At 48.9% G+C, this 22,988-nt stretch overlaps 1 long non-coding RNA gene across 2 annotated transcripts in view; it reads left to right on the top strand.

Moving 5' to 3' along the window:
* Positions 1-22,988, top strand: part of LOC113624000 (uncharacterized) — a 342,352-nt gene that overhangs the window by 29,591 nt on the left and 289,773 nt on the right. For both annotated transcript variants that reach the window (XR_003434160.1, XR_003434159.1), the window contains exons 2-4: positions 3,716-3,814; positions 4,086-4,184; positions 6,532-7,279. This is a non-coding gene — a long non-coding RNA (uncharacterized LOC113624000). The remainder of the gene's footprint in view (positions 1-3,715; positions 3,815-4,085; positions 4,185-6,531; positions 7,280-22,988) is intronic.

Here is a 22,988-nt window from a genome sequence, read left to right on the forward strand (position 1 = left end):
GTGTGAATCAAAAGCCAGCTTTGATTGGACATGAATAACAGGTCCTCCATCTCTCTCTCCCTTCTCTCTTCATCCCTTCCTCCCTCCCTTCTTCACTTAAGTCTTTTCTCAGCATTCTTCTGGAGACCCCCACCCAGAGATAAAGTAGACAGGGCCTTCCTCCTCAAGGAGTAGAGCAGGGTGGAGAGGAGGTGTGGAAAGGATGAGCACAGTCGAGACTGAACATAACTTCCTCGGCACGGATCGAGTCTCCTGTGGATTCTGGCAAAACAGATCGTCTTTGTGTAGAGGAACATCTTTTGTCACAGCAAATGCTGTTCTATTTCTTCATTCGTACATGAATTCAACAGACAGTTACTGTGCGTGGTGCTGAGGATACAGAGATGAATAAGAGAGTGCATCCCCAAGGGGTGGGTGGGGCACGTGACCCAACTGTGGTAGCTCAGCGGGGTAGGGGCTGGAAGGGGGCTGCTGGCGCAGGGGGGGCGATGGGGGGGTAGGGGTGGGGCAGGTGGGCCTGCGAAGCGTCTTGCGCCGTCAGCGCTGCTTGGCTTGGCAAAGCAGCCCAGAGACCTTGTAGAGGTCTCAGTTTGGGGCAGGCCACGCAGCTTTCCTGGCCCGTTCCTGGCCTCACCGAGGCAGAGGGCAGCTTGGCGGCCTCACCCCGGGTCAGGGGATCTGCTGCGAACTCCTGGCTGGGAGCGGCTCAAGGCCGGAGGGGCTCCTCCGCTGGGGCACGGACCTTCCTCTGGCCCAGGTGAGGCGGCCCTGCTCCTTAGAGCTGACCGGTTCACCACTTGCACTCGGGAGACAGGACAGGAGCGCGGTCCCCGGGGAGCGTCTGCACGCGGGAAGGCTCGCCGGCAGACGGGAGGCGCTGTGCGGGAGGTTCGCCGCTAGAGGGAGCGCCGCGTCGTTCTCCGTCACCCGCGCTGGGCTCCCGGCTGAAGCCAGGCTGGGCGGCAGCCAGGGCTCGGGGAGCGGTTCCTGGGAAACTCATTCTTTGGCCCTTTCCCATTTAAAGATTTCTCAGGAGCAGCTGGGCTCAACCATCCTTAGTGTTGTTTGTCAGGAATTCGCAGAGCCCTTGAGTCCCGGATGCGGCCACAAGCCTGTTGCAAACCCTGGGGCGGCTGCGGCAGGGATTCTGGTAGCTCACAGAAGCTGTCCTTTGCTCCCCTCACCCGAGGACCTGGGAAAAGGCCTCTGTTTGTCCCCCGTGGGCAGTCTGGACTGGCCCTCAGAGCTGCAAAGGACGGGCCCCTGGGTTCTGGGCAGTGCCTCAGCTCCGTGCCACCTGGAAAAAAGTTTAATGCTTCATAGGAGGGCGAGATGGGGAGCAGGGCTTAGGAAGAAGTGAGGCCGGGCTGGTAGGACGTGTCCCTGGTATGAAGACCTGGGGACATGGTAAGCTGTCTCCCGATGTCTCAGACGTGGAGCAGGGCAGCTGATGGGCACGGTGGGCAGGATCAGAGGGGCAGCACCGAAATTTCGCAAGAATGGCTCAGCTGCGGCTCTTCTGGCGTGGCCCAGAAGTTTCCTTGTGGATGCCCCTAATTCCTGCCCTGAGGGGCACCCATAGGTTCAGGTCAGGCTGGCCTCCTGTGGTGACAGCTGATGGCTGCCATCTTTGAAGGCAGGGCTGGGAGAGGACGGGGAGTGCAGGGAATAAGCCCTGGTCCTTGGGCACCACCATCATGGCCACTAAGATCTTGGGCCACGTCCTCGACCTCTTCTGACCCAGGTCCTGCTGATGGTGCAGGAGGCTTAGGGCTGTTTTCTCTCTCCAGCGTTGACTCCTGGGTCTGGTAGGCAGACCATCCTTTGCAGCCCCTGGGTACAGGCAGCAGGGGTACGAACTGGGGACCGACGTGCTGCAGGAAGCCAGGGCACCATCTGCAGTGGGAGCAGGTCAGAGCTGGCTTGCTGAGGCTCCTGTCACTGCCGTGGTTAATGCTGGTGATTACCATGGTTACCCGAGGCTGGAAGCTCTGACAGGCAAAGGCAGAGCAGGAAAAGGATGTCCTCTCCCTGCTCGGAGCCACACGATTGCCTCTGCCTCCCAGGCAGTATTCTCCTGGCAAATATGAGAGCCTGGACCAGGGAAGTCATTCCGTCATGGTTCAGCCGATCCATGCATCATTGATCACCAAGCATCGGGGGCCTTTGGGGAGCCCTGTCCTGAGCACATTCAGCGTGAGGGAAGCAGAGGGAGTGTCTGGACCCTGCCCTCAGTCTGCTCAGTCTTGGGAGGACAGAGAAAGAGGAAGAAATGGTTTTCGGGTCCTCTGGGAGCTCAGAGTCAGAGGTGGGAAGCAGTTAGAGGAATAGGTGGAGAATTCAGCATAGACTCTTGAGGATACAGCCATGACCTTCTGGGCCTGTGCTTCCAGTACCAGCTTGAGGCTGTGACTGCACCCCCTCCAAATAGGGCAGTGGCCGGGGAGTCAGGACACCTGCTTTGCCAGTGGTTATGAGCTCCAGCTCCTGCTGGGTCCTGGTTTCTCCATCTGCAAAATGGGGTTAATGATTACTAATCCCCCATCTACTTCAAGCCTGTGAGGAGGAGTTTTTAAATGAATAATTTTGTGCATTGAAATGAGCCAACAGATTTCAAGTCTTTGGAGAAAAGACCTTATTTATTATCATCATCAACTCACTGAGCAGAAATTCCATTTGTCTCCCTTGCCCCCTCTCCAGTGCTGCATGAACTGAGAGCCATATTACCTCGGTGAGATGACAGGGCTCTGCACAGCCACCCAAATCCTAGCCCCGGGGATTCCTGGGGGACTGGGGAGGCCGGCTAGGGCTTCCTGTGAGCTCCGACGGCATTCCAGGGCCAAGAGCAGAGCAGGAACTTCATGTCCAAACACTACAGCAGAAGTCTGAAGCTTCTCCACCAGGATGCCTAGCCTGGGGTGTGAGAGCTGGGAAAGGAGGAGGCCTGCTCTGAAACTCTTTTCCTTTGGTTCATTATCATTACATGTTGACTTGCAAAATGAGAAAAGAGAGATAAGCAAGAAGAAAGAGAGAGAATGAAGAAAGAAAAGTAAATCACTTACATTAATTAAATTCTGATACTCAATTCTGGTAAAATGTCTAACACAGAAGGTCCCCATAAATATCCGAGGGAATGAATGAACTCAGAAGACTGTGATCTGTCTGATAAATATCTGCTAAAGTTTTAAAAATATAAAGATTATATTTTTAAAGAAAAAAACCTGATGTGAATTTGGGTGCACTGCTAAATTGTGAGGAGGGTATGGAGGGTTCCCACATACTCCCTGCCCTGCACCTGCACAGCCTCCGCCACGATCACCAGAGGGGACATTCGTTACAGCTGCTGAACTGACACTGACTCATCATTATTACCCAGAGCCCATGGCTCACATTAGGGTTCACTCTTGGTGGTGTACATTCTGTGGATTTGGAAACACGTATAATGACATGCACCCCCTCTTACAGTATCATACAGAGTTTCACTGCTCTAGAAATCCCCTGTGTTCTGTCAGACTTTTTTCACCTCTGTTTATATGCACATATAAATACTCTGCCCCTTATAGTAATAAATAATATATTTTTAAAGATAGGATTATACCGTACATATTGATTAAAAACCTGTTTTCTCTCTGAAAAATGTAATGAGGATAATAAGTTTGAAACACCTCCTTCTCGATAATTTGGGTTTGACCCTTGAAGTCTTTGTGTTATTCAGACAAGACCAGGAGGCTGGAGTAAGGAAGAAGGATACAATGGGACAAAGGAGAGAGTACCCCTGAGGCTGGGCAGGGGAGGAAGCAGAGAAAAGCAAGGGGTGAGTTGGAGCATCCTTCAGTTGCATGGCGCTCTCTTTATCTCTGTCCCCCACAAAAGCTGTGCCCGCCTCCAGGTGTGGGTCTCAGTCATTACTTCCTTTTCCAGAGCTCCTGGCTCCTTGGGGGAGGTCACTCACTGAAAACAGGATGTGTTCTGGGGAAGATACATCTGTATCAATATCTCTATCTATCTAAACATCTGTATCTATAGATATCTATATACCTATATGTATCTAAATATCTCTATTTCTGTCTCTTTTTTTTGGTCAGGTGAGCCTTGCCTGGCCTTCCTTGGCTCCTAGCAAATCAGCAGGTGTCTCCTGCATATCTAAGAGCCTTCCTGCACATGGGCTCAGGAGAGAGTCCCAGGTAACTCTAAGCCTCTAATTGTCCACAGAATCTCCTCTGCCTGTTTCATCTATGCTGACAGCTTCTCCTTTATCCCCCCGGGTCAGATTCTTAAGTGTCCTTGCCCACTCAGCTGTGCTCGAAGGGCCCCCTACTTCCTCACTAGTCCTCTGGTCTCTGCCCATCCTGTCTGCATGGTCCAGACCCGTGCAGTGACCCACAGGGATGGCTGGTGGAGAAGGTGGAAGCAATGCTACCTCACTGGGCAGAGCACCAGCCCACCAAGCAGGGGTCACACAGACGTGTTGGTGAGTCTGGCAGAAGCAGGGCACAGAGACCTCTTCCTCCCAGTCAGACAAGACTCCAGGGGTTTCTGGCTGATTGCAGGCAGGCTCCAGCTCATCTGGTTAGGACAGTGCTTTGCATTTCTGTTTCCCAAGGGTGAAGTTTTATATCCCTGTTGCTCATCACCCAGGATCTGTTCCTCAACATTGGGCTGGGTGTTTAGGAAGATGAACCATTTGTTCCTGAAAATCATGGTTGCCGAAGGCTCTGCTTTTAAAGTTCTTCTGTCAGGTTTTTATACTTTTTCTGTCTCAGTTGATGTGCCCAAGGGCTCTGCTGTTCACCCATTAGAGTCACATTTCCTCCTGGTCTGGCCTGTGCTGGTGGCACAGAGCTGCAAGGAGAATCTGGCTGTTGGCCGACAGGCTGGACCAAGGGGCTAAATTTACAAAGAGAAACTCATTTGGGACAGACATCAAGTTATCCGGCTGGGCCTTCTCTCCACAAAGGACTGCACCGATCCACGTGCACGGATGCACACACTCAGGTGCGCACACTCGGATGTACACACTTGGATGCAAACACCCGGAATGCCAGGGATGCTGCGGAAGATGCACGTCACGTCGTGCCCTTTGCTGCTTAAAGCACGTCAGTGTCTTCCTGCTGTGCTCAGAATACACTCCGCTCCCTTCACGGCCAAGCAGACCTGCTGACACTGCCTGCTCTTTGTGCCCCCTTCACCACTCACCAGGCCTGGCCACCCGGACTACCTTCACATCTCCATCCTTCATCCTGCAGGCCCGCATCCTGCCCAGTCGGCTTCCAGGGCTCCTCCCTGCCGTCTTCCTGTCGGCCTTCTCCCCGGGCTTCAGGATTCACCTCTTTGGAGGGGCCTTCCCTGGCCACCGTATCTCATACAGCTTTCCCTTTTCCCTCCTCCCATTATCTATTCTTTATCTTCATAGTATGTATTTCCATTTTCTTAGTTTTTGGTCTGTTTACTTATTTATTTATTTATTTTTTGCGGTACGCAGGCCTCTCACTGTTGTGGCCTCTCCTGTTGCGGAGTACAGGCTCCGGACGCGCAGGTTCAGCGGCCATGGCTCACGGGCCCAGCCGCTCCGCGGCATGTGGGATCTTCCCGGACCGGGGCACGAACCCACGTCCCCTGCATCAGCAGGCAGACTCTCAACCACTGCGCCACCAGGGAAGCCCCCTCTTTACTTATTTCTTATCTGTCTCTCCAAGTAGCCTCCACGAGAGCCAGAACTACGTACGTCAACCTTGTTGACCACAGTGTCCCCAGCACCTCGCAGGATGCGGGCTATATCCTAAGCACTCCATGATTGGTTGACTGATGAATGGTTTAGCAACACATGTAAGACTGTTTCGACTTGAGATGACTTTAAGCTCAACCTGAGGAAGACATATGAGTGGTTCCTGTCGGGTGGATGCTGGCTCAGAATGGGGGAGAGGATCGCCTTGCTCCGCTTATACAAATGTTGTGGTTCTGGGGCTCTGGTTCCCAACATGAGAAGTGCATTAACACATAGCACATGCTTGGAGGAAACTGACTCAGAACCATGGGCTTTGAGGGAAAGACACCCAGGGCCTTTCACTTGGAGAAGAGAAGGCTTAGGGGATACCTAAGAGCTGGCCACTGACATCTGGGGCATTGCTATACTGGAGAAGGAGACTCATTTTGTGTGCTTGGAGTGGGTTGCCTTGAAGAAAGTGATCTCCCTGTCACTGGAGCTGTTACTAGAAACTTCTTGTGGTGAAGATGTAGGGCTAGATGGCATTTAAAGTTGCTTTCAGTCCCAGATCCAAAAATGTCTTTGTTGAACTGCTGCAAACAGCCAGGGGCAGGTAGGAAGAGCAGGCAATTCCTATTTTGCAGGACTGTTGCCTCCCTGAAAAGCAGTTCTCTTTGACCTTGTAAGTCTCTCTCTCTCTCTCTCCCTCTCTCTCTCCCTCTCTCTCTCTCTCTCTCTGTGTGTGTGTGTGTGTGTGTGTCTGTGTGGTAGAGAGGATTGTTGTTGAGCAAATATTCACTCAATATCCCCTCTCTCTTCCTCCTCAGGATGGTGTATGCTTATTTGCCTCACTCACTTCCAACATGGCCATGTAAGCAGTGCACAGAAGTGGGGGTGTGCCCAGGCCTCAAATGTTTGGGCTTGTCCTCTGGTGCTCCTGCCTTCACCATGAGATATGTATACCTTGTGTGAGTCACAGTTCCAAGATGGAGAGATACATGGAACAGACCTAACCCAAGCCTAGCTGAGTTCAGCCAACCTGCGGACCCAAGAGTGAAAAGAAAGAAATGTCTCTTGTAAGCCACTGAGATTTGGGGATTATTTGTTACACAGCAGTATCACAGCCAAGCCTAACTAATGAGTGTTCATGGTTTTTTTTATTGCATGGAACTGCTCCAGTACTCAAGTCTGAGATGCTCACTCTGAGGCATATCATCAAGGAATTGAGATTTAGTGAGCAGTTTTTCCCCCCTCCAGACTCCTTTCCATGACCTCTCCTGGAGTGTGCATCTCCTACATTTATAGGACAATTAACCACATGGAAGAATTTTGCCTCCTCCCCAACAAGCCATTCCACAGGTGCTCAGACCTGCCTGTCCCTGACGAGGGCTGTTCTTGTTGTGGTCAGACCTCAGCTTCTTGGGGACAATGATGAGGCTGGAGCTCAGAGAGATGGAGGAGCCTCTGAAGCTGCAGCAGCCGGAGCAGAACGCACAGCTGCAGAGCCCTCTGGAAAGAACAGAGAAGAGAAGTGGACGTCACAGACCTGAACGAGGATGTTCTCTGTGATGTCAGGTAAGCTGCGTCTCTCCCTTCCACCTACGCAGCACAGACACGCTGGCAAGTGGCTTTTCAAATGCCTTTGACTCTTATCTCTCTTACATCACCCTCTGAAATGAAATCTCAAACACTTTCGTGGGGTTTGATGTGGAGAACAGTAAGCAGATAGAGGTTCAGGCGGAAACAGAACAGGAGTCAAAAGCCCTGGAGTAAAGCATGAATGGGCTTGGAGAGGACATATAAAATAGCAGAGACATTTATAAGGGTCTCCCCTACCTCAGAACAAAACAATTAGGAGATAAGAGAGGCATGGATGGGAGGAAATTTTTTCGTTTTTCACATTGCAGGCTAGAGAGATCCAATAGCCTGTTTATGAAGAACAATAAAGAAGATACATGAACTCAGTAAAGAGGTTGTTACAGATATATCGGGTGGCTTTGAAAGGCCAGGGTTTTCTCCCCCCTTTTGGATAAAGCTGTCAGCTAAGTATTAAAAGATGTTTTTGCTTTTTTTTTTCTTTCAAAAAGCAATAACTGGCACCAGCAGTTTGTTACAATTGGCAGAAAGAGTTATCACTTTTATTTAGGATTTGGAAATGCAATCAAAGAGGGGCAGGTTGGAGCGTGTATTAAATGAAGCTTAAACAAGCAAAAAGAAAACTGCTGGTATTTTAAACAAACGAACACAAAAATTACAGCTCCTTGTTGTTGATTTGAAGCTATACAAATTTTGACACTCACACGTGATAAAATGGGGCCAAAGCGGAATGGTTGCTAGTTCTGTGTGTGTGTTAAGTCCTGAAAGTTCTGATCATTTTTAAAAGTAAAAAACCCATTGTTTCTGGAAACTCTTTGGTAGGATCTGACTAGCTTATTGCCTGGGAAGTCACAGTGAAGATTCATTCTGTTGGCTTTGGAGGAAATTATTCTTCCTAGGATAATTTAAATAGACAAGAAAGCTAGGAGGATTGGTTCTGTTTAGCTGCCTGTTTTCACATTTGTTGTGTTTTGTGATTCCTGAATACCAAACTGACCCCTGAAGTTGTGAAAACATTTCTACCCATGACTTGCCCTCTATTGTGATTTCAACTTTTTTTTCTTTTGTGGTACGTGGGCCTCTCACTTTTGTGGCCTCTCCCGTTGCGGAGCACAGGCTCTGGGCGCGCAGGCTCAGTGGCCATGGCTCACGGGCCCAGCCGCTCCGCGGCCTGTGGGATCTTCCCGGACCGGGGCATGAACCCGTGTCCCCTGCATCAGCAGGCGGACTCTCAACCACTGTGCCACCAGGGAAGCCCCTGTGATTTCAATTTTGTTTGACTCATCCTCATACAGAAAGTCTTCATGTTCTCTGGTAACTTGCCTTATCTAGCTCACAGCTCTAAGAATCAGAATAGATGCAAAAAAAAAGTTCCCTGTGAGAAGATAAGAGAGATGTCACAAAATATTTGCTCTACATCTCAAGCATTTCACCTCCACGTCTGTGGATTCCTTCAAGTTTATTAAATTCCAACTAGAATAGCACTCTTGTTTTTCAAACCCAGATTGAATTAGAAGTGAGGAGAGGTCCTTCTGTGGGCAAGGGCAGTGACCGTCAGCAGTGACAGCAGACAGTCTGGTAATAAGAGACAGAAAAACTACAAAACAGATGAAAAATCAAAGAACTCAGCAGTCTGGTTCTACTTAGTAAAGGGGTAAATACTTGCCCAAGTGTGATGTTTAATTTTATGTGTCAACTTGATGGGTCTGGGATGCCTAGATATTTGGTCAAACACTAACCTGGGTGTGTTCTGGGTGTGTGAGGGTGTTTTGGATGAGATTAACATTTGAGCTGATAGACTGAGTAAAGCAGACTGCCCTCCCCAATGTGGGTGGGTCTCATCCAATCCGCTGAAGGCCTGAATAGAACAAAAAGGCTGACCCTCCTGTGATGAAGAAGGAATGCTTTTCTTCCTGACTGTCTTTGAACTGGGACATTGGCCTTCACCTGCCTTTGGACTCAGACTCAGACTGGAACTTACACCATTGGCTCTTCTGGTTTTCAGGCCTTTGAACTTGGAGTGGAACTTTACCATTCACTCCCCTGGGTCTCCAGCTTGTAAATTTGCAGCTCTCGGGACTTCTCAGCCTCCATAATGTCATTAAGCAATTCCTTATAACCTCTTTCTCCATCTATCTATCTATCTATCTATCTATCATCTATCTCATCCTATTGGTTCTGTTTTTCTGGAGAACCCAGACTAACAGATCAAGACTTACTTTGGTCTTGGGGCCGCACGTGATGGACTGACAGTGCTCACCTCTGTCATGAAGGGAAGGTACAGGGCTTCTCCTCTTGTCACTTGGGTCTTGGATCAGCTGTCCCCTCCCCTGGACTCTGCCCAGCAATGACACCTGTGTCTGTTCTGTCTGCTCAGGGATGTGCCTAACTGGCTGTTTCAGACTTTGAGCACCACTTTAGTTTCTAGAATGTGGGCTCTGAGGGACCATGAGTGTCTGGTTCTTTGCTGTCTCCTTGTACCTACACACAGTGACTTATCATATATAAACCCTTGTTGGATGAACGAATGTTCTCTATACCCCTTCACAATGGCATTGAGTAGAAATAGTTGAAGAGTTTTTTCAATAGTGAGAATTTTCTAAGAAGTGTTAGTGTTCAGAGAGAAAACTCTTGGGCTTTGTAAACACCCCTACCTTATCCCTCAGGGGCCCTTTCCTCATCCCTCCCCATCCCCCCATTAATGTGAAATGGTGCACTTGGGCATGTCCAGTTGTAGTAAAAGACGTGGTTCAAGGGAACAATGCCAATTGGATCTTATTTCCTCAATGAAACAATGCTACAATAAGGGGTGCATTCCTTATTCGTAACTTTTTATAGAAACACTTGGTATTTAAACCCCGAAGTACATGTTAGCTTGGAATCAGAGCTGCAGTTGAGTCCTGCTTCTTCCAGCTGATGCTTTGTAACTGTGGGCAAGTCCCTTAACCTCTATAGGTCTCAATTTCTTCATCTGCTAAGTAGGAAAAAATACCCACTTCACAGGGCAGTTGTGAGGATTAAACTCAGTAATGTATGTAAAGTACCTTGTGTATTACCTGGCACATAATAAGTGCTCAATAAATTTTAATTCCCTTTCTCCCTTCTCCTTTCTCCAATTCAGTCAAGGATTATGATAGATGTGTTTCCTGCACAGTGTAAAGCTTTTTAAAGTGCATATAAATCAATTAAATAGGCCAATGCAATAATTGAACATATAACATTTGTTTAAGAGATCCTGGGGAGAGGGACAGAAGATTAGGGGCTTGTGGAAACCTTGAGAGAGCTCCTAGGCGGGGGCTATTCACATGGGGGATCCTGTACTGTGGCATGTGCATCTCTGCTCTAAAATCTGTGAGAAAGGGCTGGTGGTGTCATATGCTGTGACTTACTTATAATTCAGAAGAGTGACCCTGAGTGATCCTGGCTGCTGGGTGGGCCCCCATAGGTAAAGGTAAAATGATCTGAGGAGTCATTGAAATGGCCACCTGACCTGCCTTCTGAATGCAAGGTTTGTGAATTAATCTTCTCAATGAGGGCAGAAGATAAGCCAGGTGACCCAGTTCTAAATTTCTCACCACTTGCCTGTTGTGAAGAGAAAGGTACATGTGCAGGCCCCCTTACCCCTCTGGCTGCTTCAGGGCGTGAACCTGGAGGGCAGGACCCTCCAGGCCGTATTTGGAGAACTCCGGGGACACCGTTACCGCGGGGTGGAATGCCATGTGCCACAGACAGAGTGGAAGGAGATTGGGAGCTGTAACGGGTGCTTATTCAGTGGCCAGAGAATGGCTTCGAATGTGATTCAGATTCTAGGCAATCTTAAAAAAACTCCAGAGCATCTTTTTCCCTGGAGGAGGGCAGGGCGAATTCTGTTTGCTCATGCACGGTTCCTTGCCCCTCTGTACCCTGGCAGACCCATGTTTTAAAGTGGAATTATAGAAGAATAGAGGAGGAATAGTGAAATAGAGGAGGCGTTCCTCAGGACGAGCCAACCATAGCGTGAGGTTGTCTCTGCCATCCCTCAAGACCAGGCGTGAGGACTTTCTCTTCCTGAAGCATCCCTGCCCGCTCTATCCTGTGCTCTTCCCAGGGACGAGATGGGAGCTGTCTTGGGAGGGTAGGAGTCTATCTCTCTGCAGTTTGTGAGTGTTGGGAGATAATTCTCTGGGGGTTTCTTGCATGCCTGCAAGTCTTGTGAGCAGAGGCACTGACGGCCTTTGTTCTAGATTCTGTCTTTGGGGATATTTGTATAGCCCGCAGCCTTGGAAGAAGCAGACAGTGTCTCCCTCTGGGGTGAGGAACAGATGGCAGGTATTTTTACTCTCCAGTAAAGACAATATCTCCCTCAGGCAGGTTGATGCCCATTTTAAAAGGTTCAGGTTTCCTAAGCTTGTATTCCGTCAGCTGTGGAGCAAACCCACTGTGTGTGCAGCATCCCTCTAGGCCCCTCCACGTTGTCCCCATGGGTGGACCAGAGGCACCAATGCAGACGCGATGCTCGTGCTACCTGCTGGACTGTGAGGAATAAAGAGCTTTGTTTCTGATCCAAGGGTCTCACGTTTTCTACCCACATCTGTAAAACTGTGGCTAACTTGTGAGCTTGCAAGAGGATACAATCTGGGACCTTCCACAGCTCTTGGTAGTGAACTCCTCACAGAAGGAGACTAGTTTATTTAAAAAAAAAAAAAAAAAAAAAAAGAAGGAGACTAGTGACTGTCCAGAGCTGGGGGCAAGGCTGGATCCACCCACAGGAGGCCAGTATCATGCCTGGTAACAACCTGGGCAGCAGCTTTCTCTCAGTGAACTCTGTCTCTCTGTCTCTCTGCCACCTTGTCTCCTGGCCTCCCCTGTACCTCCTCCTGTTAGGATTTTCTGCCATCTGTGGGCCTTGTGAGATGACCGGGGATTTTATCTCCCACGCCTCCCCACCCTTTACCTGGGAATGGATCTCTGGGCTCTAAGAAGCTCTGATGTCCTCTGCTCTACAAGGAGCAGTTCCTGTCAAGGTTTCTGGACCTAACTCCTTCTCCCCTCCCACTCTGTCGCTTCCCTTTTTTCTCTCATGCACGTGTGGCCTGGTGCATCTTCTCTTCCTTCTAATCCAGTCCTTTTTTTTTTTAACATCTTTATTGGGGTATAATTGCTTTACAACGGTGTGTTAGTTTCTGCTTTATAACAAAGTGAATCAGTTATACATATACATATGTTCCCATATCTCTTCCCTCTTGAGTCTCCCTCCCTCCCTCCCACCCTCCCTATCCCACCCCTCCAGGCGGTCACAAAGCACCAAGCTGATCTCCCTGTGCTATGCGGCTGCTTCCCACTAGCTATCTACCTTACGTTTGGTAGTGTATATATGTCCATGCCTCTCTCTCGCTTTGTCACAGCTCACCCTTCCCCCTCCCCATATCCTCAAGTCCGTTCTCTAGTAGGTCTGTGTCTTTATTCCTGTCTTACCCCTAGGTTCTTCATGACATTTTTTTCTTAAATTCCATATATATGTGTTAGCATACGGTATTTGTCTTTCTCTTTCTGACTTACTTCACTCTGTATGACAGACTCTAGGTCTATCCACCTCATTACAAATAGCTCAATTTCGTTTCTTTTTATGGCTGAGTCATATACCATTGTATATATGTGCCACATCTTCTTTATCCATTCATCCGATGATGGACACTTAGATTGTTTCCATCTCTGGGCTATTGTAAATAGAGCTGCAATGAACATTTTGGTACATGATTCTTTTTGAATTATGGTTTTCTCAGGGTATATGCCCAGTAGTGGGATTGCTGAGTCATATGGTAGTTCTATTTGTAGTTTTTTAAGGAACCTCCATACTGTTCTCCATAGTGGCTGTACCAATTCACATTCCCACCAGCAGTGCAAGAGGGTTCCCTTTTCTCCACACCCTCTCCAGCATTTATTGTTTCTAGATTTTTTGATGATGGCCATTCTGACTGGTGTGAGATGATATCTCATTGTAGTTTTGATTTGCATTTCTCTAATGATTAATGATGTTGAGCATTCTTTCATGTGTTTGTTGGCAGTCTGTATATCTTCTTTGGAGAAATGTCTATTTAGGTCTTCTGCCCATTTTTGGATTGGGTCGTTTGTTTTCTTGTTATTGAGTTGCATGAGCTGCTTGTAAATTTTGGAGATTAATCCTTTGTCGGTTGCTTCATTTGCAAATATTTCTCCCATTCTGAGGGTTGTCTTTTGGTCTTGTTTATGGTTTCCTTTGCTGTACAAAAGCTTTGAAGTTTCATTAGGTCCCATTTGTTTATTTTTGTTTTTATTTCCATTTCTCTAGGAGGTGGGTCAAAAAGGATCTTGCTATGATTTATGTCATAGAGTGTTCTGCCTCTGTTTTCCTCTAAGAGTTTGATAGTTTCTGGCCTTACATTTAGGTCTTTAATCCATTTTTAGTTTATTTTTGTGTATGGTGTTAGGGAGTGATCTAATCTCATACTTATACATATAGCTGTCCAGTTTTCCCAGCACCACTTATTGAAGAGGCTGTCCTTTCTCCACTGTACATTCCTGCCTCCTTTATCAAAGATAAGGTGACCATATGTGCGTGGGTTTATCTCTGGGCTTTCTATCCTGTTCCATTGATCTATCTTTCTGTTTTTGTGCCAGTACCATACTGTCTTGATTACTGTAGCTTTGTAGTATAGTTTGAAGTCAGGGAACCTGATTCCTCCAGCTCCGTTTTTCGTTCTCAAGATCGCTTTGGCTATTCGGGGTCTTTTGTGTTTCCATATAAATTGAGAAATTTTTTGTTCTAGTTCTGTGAAAAATGCCAGTGGTAGTTTGATAGGGATTGCATTGAATCTGTAGATTGCTTTGGGTAGTAGAGTCATTTTCACAATGTTGATTCTTCCAATCCAAGAACATGGTATATCTCTCCATCTATTTGTATCATCTTTAATTTCTTTCATCAGTGTCTTATAATTTTCTGCATACAGGTCTTTTGTCTCCTTAGGTAGGTTTATTCCTAGATATTTTATTCTTTTTGTTGCACTGGTAAATGGGAGTGTTTTCTTGATTTCACTTTCAGATTTTTCATCATTAGTATATAGGAATGCCAGAGATTTCTGTGCATTAATTTTGTATCCTGCTACTTTACCAAATTCATTGATTAGCTCTAGTAGTTTTCTGGTAGCATCTTTAGGTTTCTCTATGTATAGTATCACGTCATCTGCAAACAGTGACAGCTTTACTTCTTCTTTTCCGATTTGGATTCCTTTTATTTCCTTTTCTTCTCTGATTGCTGTGGCTAAAACTTCCAAAACTATGTTGAATAAGAGTGGTGAGAGTGGGCAACCTTGTCTTGTTCCTGATCTTAGTGGAAATGCTTTCAGTTTTTCACCATTGAGGATGGTGTTGGCTGTGGGTTTGTCATACATGGCCTTTATTATGTTGAGGAAAGTTCCCTCTATGCCTACTTTCTGCAGGGTTTTTATCATAAATGGGTGTTGAATTTTGTCAAAAGCTTTCTCTGCATCTGTTGAGATGATCATATGGTTTTTCTCCTTCAATTTGTTACTATGGTTTATCACATTGATCTAATCCAGTCCTTGATGGCCCACTTGCCGGCATGCCTGACTACACCTTTTTTTTTTTTTTTTTGCGGTACACGGGCCTCTCACTGTTGTGGCCTCTTCCGTTGCGGAGCACAGGCTCTGGACGCGCAGGCTCAGCAGCCATGGCTCACGGGCCCAGCCGCTCCACAGCATGTGGGATCCTCCCGGACTGGGGCACGAACCCGTGTCCCCTGCATCAGCAGGCGGACCCTCAACCACTGTGCCTGTCTACACCTCTTGTTTAGTAATTTCCCACCCTTGGGGAGAGAAGAATGTTCCAGGGATGCCAGCCCTACCTGGGCTCTTCCCAGGCTGCCTCAGTTGCAGTAACATGATTTACTGGCCTTATAGTGCCCGCCAGTCCTGGGCCTGCTTATTCTGTGCATCCCCTGACCCAGCTCTCCCTTTCCACCAGCCAGTACCTATCACTGTGCCCGGCCCCTCTGGGATGCAGATGAACAAATAAATGGGACCAGATCCAAAGCGTTTGCAGCAGGCAGCACCGTCCCTCACTATTTCTTCTCTATTTGTACTCGCGTCTTTATTCTTCTATGTCGTGCGATAGTACCTTTGTTAATCTGCCCTCCTGTTGAAAAATACTGTTCCTATAATCGTGATCAAACCAAAGACCAAGTAGCCTTGACTGAGGATGCCTGGCCATGGATCTGGTTATGGTGATGCTGGCGAGAGCTGGGAGCTCACCTCTCAGGGGAGCGGGAGGAATAGCAAGGGGACAGGCCCCTGCGGTGACACACTGAGCGAAGGAGAGGGAGGCTTGAGCCAGGCCCACTGAGCCCTCAGCATCTGTCATTTGTCGGTAGCAGACTGGAAATCCTAGAATTTAGGGTGTCAAGGCTCGAAGTGGCCTCACGTGGATCTGCTTGCACCCCTTCAGTGTCTGAAAAGGTACTTTTGGGTCCTCCCCTTCCCCGGGCCCTTCTTTGGTCAATCCAAAGGGCAGACGATTGCATTTGCTCATGGTTTTTTCCCCCACAAAGAGGCATGCATTTCACCCATTTTAGGTGATAAAAGATTCTCCCTCTCTAAGGATGAATGCAATGGATTAAGGAATGTGAGGAATTTTGGAGGCTTTCAGCCTAGACGATCCTTGGGCCCCTCTTAAGTATTCATCCATCCATCCTTCATTCATTCATTTGACTCAGTGAGTATCGCTTAATGAATCTCTATTCTGTGCTGGACTCTGTGCCTGGCCTTGTGCTGGGCACTGTAAACAGAAGCAAACAGAAGAGGCATGTCCTCGCTCTCAGGGAACTTGCAAGCTAATAAGGGAGAAAAATAAGCCATAAATGCAAACTGTTATCATGCTTTGCAGGAAAAGTGCAGGGCGCTCTGAGAGTGAATCGTAGAAGGGCTCTCTTAAATTGGGTGGCCAGAGACAGCCTGGCTGTGGAAGTGACGTTCTTGTAGAGCTCTAGAGGGTGAGTAGAATTAGCTGGGTGATGAGAGGGGGAAAAAGCATTCTGGGCAGAGTATAGCATGCTGGGCACTATGGTGCAGGGGTACCGTCAGAGGACCATAGTGAGTGGAGGCTAGAAAACGAAAACGTCACACCAACTAACCAAACAGACAAAGAATTCCTTAGTCTCAGGAGGACCTGAGAAGTGATCTGGGTCTTCCTGTGTGATAGATGTACTGACTTTCTTGCCCCCTGCTTGTCCCCAAGCAGTGGCTCCCCTGGGGGGAGGCCAAGGAGGGCATCAGGGCTGTGAGACTGGACGATGAGAAATCACAGGTCGTTTGCCAGGCCCCCAAGGACTATGGAGTTCTCATCCCGTCTTACCTATAGTACACCTCTTACCTCTTACCTGTAATATAGTTTTTGCAAATGCTTTGCCACAGTGGACTCCCTGGACTCAGTTGCTCCTGGCTGAGTGTTCGACTGAGATGCGCCCATCATGGAATCGAGTCTGAATTCCAGCTGCAGGGTTCAGAGGCCAGGACACCTATGGCAGAGGGCAGAGGGCAGAGGCACCTGTCATGAATATCAGTGGCCATGGCGTGTGATACATAGCAACTCTTTGTGCCACGGTTGGGAGAAGCTCATATAACGTTTTTTTAACATCTTCCCAATTGAATGCATGGTCTGTGGGTGCCACGAGAACGCTCATCTGTCAGTTTTGACAATATAACAGAGTGTACAGTATTTATGCTAAAAATAGTCTCTACAAAAGACGAGGCTCCAATGGCAGCACCATTGAAGTCTTATGCTTCTGGCAGACCCCCTCCCTCAGAGGTGATTGACAAAAGTAATTTCTGTTGTGCTTTCCTAGACCAGAGCACATCATTCACACCAGCAGCCTTTGCAGCCCAACGGCACCAGTCAGGCCTTGTCTCAAAGCCTCCTACACGGGGTGGTCCGCTGACATATCCTGTCTCAGTAGAACATTTTGGGGCTAGTAGAGTCCAGAAACAATGGTGGCTCTTGGGTACTTGAGTCCACTTTTCTACTCCCTCCATCAGGACCATGGTCATAATAGCTGCCGTTTATTGAGGGCCTACTCTCTGCCAGCCCCATGCTGAGTACTTTACTTGAATGATCTTGTGGTTTTCGCATCAATCCTAAGCTGTGGGTACTAGTAACATCAGAGGAAACTGGTGCTTCTCCAGGACTCAGAGGGGAACTAGTCACTCCAGCATGCCTCTCGGGGAAAGGGGCAGGGAGGTCAGATTCTGCGAACTGCGGGCTGGACGCTGATTTTTTTTTTTTTCATGGTGTCAAATTTGGGAGCAACAGGAGGTGGAGAGGATGTTCTCCAGTGGGAGAGGGGCAAACTGAAGAGTTCCAGATGGTGGTCGCATGTTTTCTGAAAGGCTGTTGAAGGCACCTGCTCTTAAATTTGGCCGCATCACCGCCAAATCTATGCTGTGTGTTTCTGTGTGATGCAGAAAGTGGAACAGAGAAGCTTTGGTTTCAGTTTATGTGAGATGAGACCAGCTCAGGCAAGTTGCCTTGGCCCTGAAACTGCAAAGAGTGTAGAGTAGCGCACAGTAGGTGCTTACTGGTTTGTGGAATTAATTTGAGTCACTGCTTAGGGATGCACCCCTGCCCCTGCACATGTGTTTCTGAGGACAGCGTGGCATTCCCATGGTCTCGGTCATGGCATGGCCTTCACAATCTCTCATGTGATGCTTTTAAATGGGTGTTTGTGGCCCGGGATCAGCAGGCACAGGGGAATAGATTCTGTCTGCAGAAGGGACCTGTCTGATTTACTCTGAGGCTGTGGTCACAGATGGGAAGCCAGGAGTTTGAGGCTGGCCTGCATTGGCTAAAGATTCACTGGTTCTCCAAGCATTTGCAGCTCAGGGTCTCAAGGGAACTGCAGTATCTTTTTTTTTTTTTTTGCGGTACGCGGGCCTCTCACTGTCGTGGCCTCTCCCGTTGCGGAGCACAGGCTCCGGACGCGCAGGCTCAGCGGCCATGGCTCACGGGCCCAGCCGCTCCGCGGCGTGTGGGATTTTCCCGGACCGGGGCACGAACCCGCGTCCCCTGCATTGGCAGGCGGACTCTCAACCACTGCGCCACCAGGGAAGCCCTGCAGTATCTTTTTAATGGTGTTCTTGGACAAAAAGAGTAGAAGGGGGGCCTTGTTGCTGGCGGTGGGAAAGTCCAGTTTTCATTTTCCCCCTTCTCCACGCGTGAGCTTGTTTGAGAGAGGCGGAGGGCCAGGCTGGCTTCCTGCAGAGGCCGCATCTCCTGCCTTCACCCTGCATTTGACTGCTGGCCACGGGTCGTGGCCTGATTGGAACTGACTTTCCCCCAGGCGATTGGCGCAGGCCTATTAGGCTGACAGCCTGTAGTGTGTAGGGAGAGGCCCCGAGTTAGCGCTGCTCCCAGGTAAGCCTCTCTGTCCCTCGTGGGCTGAATCACAGTTGCCCCCTGACACCTGCATGTGCCTGGGTCTGTGCCAGGCTGAGTGGGGGCCTCTTAGAGGGCAGGCCTGAGACAGAGTACTGCCCAGGATGACCTGGGAATCCAGAGAGGAAGCCTGTCCGGTTCTCACCAGAACCCAGGGCGAGGTGGAGATGGGCAGGAGGTCAGATGATCTGTACTTGCATCCTGGCCCTGCTGTCAGCCAGCTGTTTGGTCTTGAACAAGTCTTTCTGGGCCTCAGTGTCCCCATCTGTAAAACGATAGGATTGAACTATAACATTTCTAAGAGTTCTTCTCTCTTTGATATTCTAGTTCCTTCTTATCCCTCAGCCCCTCTTCTGTCCCTGCTCTCAGACCCAGAATGGAATTGATCATTGCATAGACTCTTGTTACTCAAAACAGCAGCATCACTTGATGCTGTTAGACGTGCAGGATCTCCGCCACACCCCAGGCCTGCTGAAGCAGAATCTGCATTTTAACAAGACCTCCAGGTGATTTGGATCCACAGTAAAGTTTGCGAAGCCCTGGCATAGACCATTCTCCACAGGTGTGAGGCTCCGGGCTCCCACAGCCCCTCCAGACCCGGTGGCCATTATTAGCCTTTTAGTGATACACCTGTTCTTGCTCAGGCCTGCAGGGGAGAGTGCCAAGGCTGAGGGTTGACTCCCTCAGTGAGTGTCTTTGCTGAGAATGGCTCACATAGAACCAACCCCCCTTCTTTGGACCCTCACCCTCAGTTATTTGCAGAAAGACTTACAAAATTTCAAATCGAACAATTAAAAAAAAATCCCTTAGACTATGCCTGAAGAAATGTAGCTCAACCTTTTCCTTATAAACAGACACATACACTCGCAGAGAGAGAGAAAGAGAGAGAGAGAGGGAGAGAGAAATAAGTAGGAGAGCCTTTAAAAAAGAGATTGCTTATATCATGCGTTCTTAACTAGGGTCTTTAGGGTCTGTGGTTGGAGCTTCCGGTGGAGTTTCTGAGCCCCTGAATTAATATATGGAATATGTGTTTATGTGCATTTTCCTGGTGAGAGAGAGGGTCTGTGCTTTTCCAGATTCTCAAATGAGTCTATGACCTAAAAAAGTCAAAGAACCCTTGGTCTCGGTCCAAGTCTGTTTCTTGGGATTTATTGAACTCCTCGCTGTTTGGAGACAAATCAGGGACTAACTGAAGGGTTCTTTATGAAAACAACTTCAGGGCTGCCTGTTAGGCATGACTTGTTTCCCTCTCTCTGCTCCTCTGAATTTCTCTTTGTTCTTCCTATTATCTCTATCAAGGGCTGTTTTCAGGGCTGATTGGAAATGGAGAGTGGGTCTGGTGGCACAGCGACAGGAGAGCATGTTTGCCGGAAAAAGCATGGGCTCTAGTTGAGAGCAAAGGCAATTAGCCCTCGGAACTGGACCATATTCCTTCCTTTCCTTTCCTTTTTTTTTTTTTTAAACAAGTGAAACCAGTGAAGCCATTTCTAGAAAATGGCCAAGAGCAGATTCAGAGCTGCAGTTTGCTTGCCTCTGCCCAGATGGATGTTCTGGGACAGGCGCCGTGTCACCGTGCTCTGGACTGAATGGGCTGTTCTGGTCTCGGGCTGATTCTCTATTCATCCTCCGAGGGCTTTGCTGTACCATGGGTGGGGGGCACCTCGGGGGTAAGCCAGCCCCACTAGGTAGAAGTGGGTCTGCCACTCTCAACACTGTTTTGCCCCCAGCGCCCTGCACCTTTAACCCATGCAGCTGCAGGAATACCACTTGTGACGTGGATGCTGCAGCCAGAAGCATTTCCAAGGACCCCCAGCCTGGCTCTTGCTTCCAGTGTCTGATCCCGTGGTGACCTGACCCCTCGCTTTTGGATGCAGATAGCTGGCTCCTGGCTCTTAAAGGCGGAAATTGAGTTTTCTCTCTTTGTGCCAATGACTCTGTTGAGAATGTGGCACTCATTTCTCCCTACCTTTCCCACCTTTTCAAATCTTCCTGGCCACTTCTAATCACTGGTCCTCTTAACCCAACCCCATCGCCTTGCTAGACCTTGCCCATTGCCAGGGGAGATTTGACCAACACAGGGTCTTTGCTTCAGCCAATCAGTTTTCACTTACTACCCTCAGACACACCTGTGATCCCTACCTCTGCATCTTGGCTGACACACTTACCACCTTCCTGACCTTCCTCTTAAATTCTAGCTCTTCCAAATCCTACTTCCCTAACAGTTATAGCATCTCCCATCTGGAATGTATTTATCTAATCTCCTTTGAGGCTCAGATTCTTCTTTTACATACCAGGGGACCCTGCAGCCTATGAACCTCTCGTGGGCCAGGGGCTCATTTACTCAGCCTATCCCATCACTGGGCTAGTAGCAATGTCTTTATGTTGAGCTGAGCTCTGCCTTGGGGTCTTCTCTGCACTGGCATGTGTCCTCTGGGTAGAAGCACAGGCTTTTAGGAGTTTAGATTTCATCTCTCTCGTTTACTGGCTGTGTGACCTCAGGAAAATCACTTAACCCCTCTAAGCATGAGTTTTCTCGTTGCCAACCGGGGTGAATAATACCTATTTCAGTAAGTTGTTGTGAAGATTAAAGATTTTTGAGGCACAGCGGTGGGCGTGCCTTCCAAGAATAGCAGCTCTTGTTGTAATTTTACTTTCTGCCTCCCTTAAACAGTCTCATTTGGCCTTAAATTGCTCTTATTTCATCTCATTTTTCAGGTGTGTGTCTGGTTGACTCAACTAGATGGAGCTCTTGGAGGGCAGGGAGATGTCTTCACATCCATCCCCAGCCCACTGTGCTCAGCAGGGCTGGGGTGCCCTGTGGACTCATCAGTGGGTGATTGATTGAGTCAAACCAATAAGAAAACACCTGCTCCATATGCATTTGCATTAAAGAAAATATGCAGGTAGTTCCAATTCAACCTCGATTAACCAAGCTTGGTGGATTTGCACCGAATGGGACAGTGATTATTCCCCCGACTGCCTCTTCTTTCCCCACATGTTCCTGAAAAGGCGGAAAAGTAGGGCTCAGTCCCCTGAAGGAGGTGGGGGACACTCCCAGTGCTGTTCTGAAGAGTGTTGCATTCAAAGCTGTGGCCTTCATCCATGAGTAAGCCTGGTAGCAGGTGATGGCACTGCCAGTCTGCAGTCCAGGGGAGGACTTGGGGATGCAGCAGCTCCCTCCCTGGAATGGGATGGGAGGTACTGGGAGCCTGTCGAGGTAATGCTGGAGGCGGGGTCAGTGCGAGCAGCGCTCACAGCAGCATCTCTGGGCCACAGGGGCTCTCACAGGAAGCAGGTTCAGCGAACCGAGGGCCCACTGATCAATTCCAGTGGTTAGAGGTGCCTGCTTCCCGCTCCTTTTACAGGGCACCATTCTCACCGTGGAACATCTCGAAGGTGACTTCCTGGGCTGTCGAGACACACAGAAAACCAAACTCCAGGGGGAAGCTGCCTGGACCACCCCACCTGTTTTTCTCCAGGCCCCAGGGTGGCTCTAATGCTTGTGATGCCTGGTGCCTGTGAGATCCACTGGCATTGGGGTTTATTAGTGTCTGTCCCTCTGGGAATGAGCTCCCTGAGGGAGAGGAGGCTGTGGTTTTACTTCCATGATCAAGGCAGACTGTGGGGAAGAAGAAAGTGTGGAGATTAAGGACTGACTGCTTTGACGAAGAGCGAACCTTTCATAGTTTGCGCCACCCAGGCCCCTTGCAGTGAGTAGGTTTGTATTCAACGAAAACACTTTTATTTATTTATTTATCTACCGCAAAGGAAATTGGATCAGGGGAGCATTAAAGGTGGGGAAGCGAAACGCAGAAAGCAGAGCTCACAGCAAGGCACGACTTTGAGCCAGCAGCTCACAAACCAAGGAGGAGAGGGGCTCATTAGAAGGTGTTTCTCCCCGGGTTCCTGGACGCGATCTCCCCTCCTTCTCCCACACGAGTGCCTAAGGGAAGCACAACTCCAGTGGGGCAACAGTTCTGGGGAACAGCCGAATTCATCGGCCGCACACGTTACGTGCCTGCCTGGGAAGGGGTCGCTCCCCTTCCCAGTGAAACTTCAACCTGGCCTTGGTGGCAGGAGGCTCAGCTCACCACGTAAAGGAGCACCAGCCAAGACTAGAACCCCGGGCAGTTTCTCTCCCTGTAGCCTGGGGTCTTGTTTCAACCCCAGCAGCTCATCTCGTGTCAAAGGAAGCTTATTAAGATGGAGCGTGCAGGAGAAGCCCTCC

This window comes from Aethalodelphis obliquidens, unplaced genomic scaffold (genome assembly GCF_003676395.1).
Source record: "Aethalodelphis obliquidens isolate GAN/ISIS:26980383/991018 unplaced genomic scaffold, ASM367639v1 scaffold12, whole genome shotgun sequence".
NCBI lineage: Eukaryota > Metazoa > Chordata > Mammalia > Artiodactyla > Delphinidae > Aethalodelphis > Aethalodelphis obliquidens.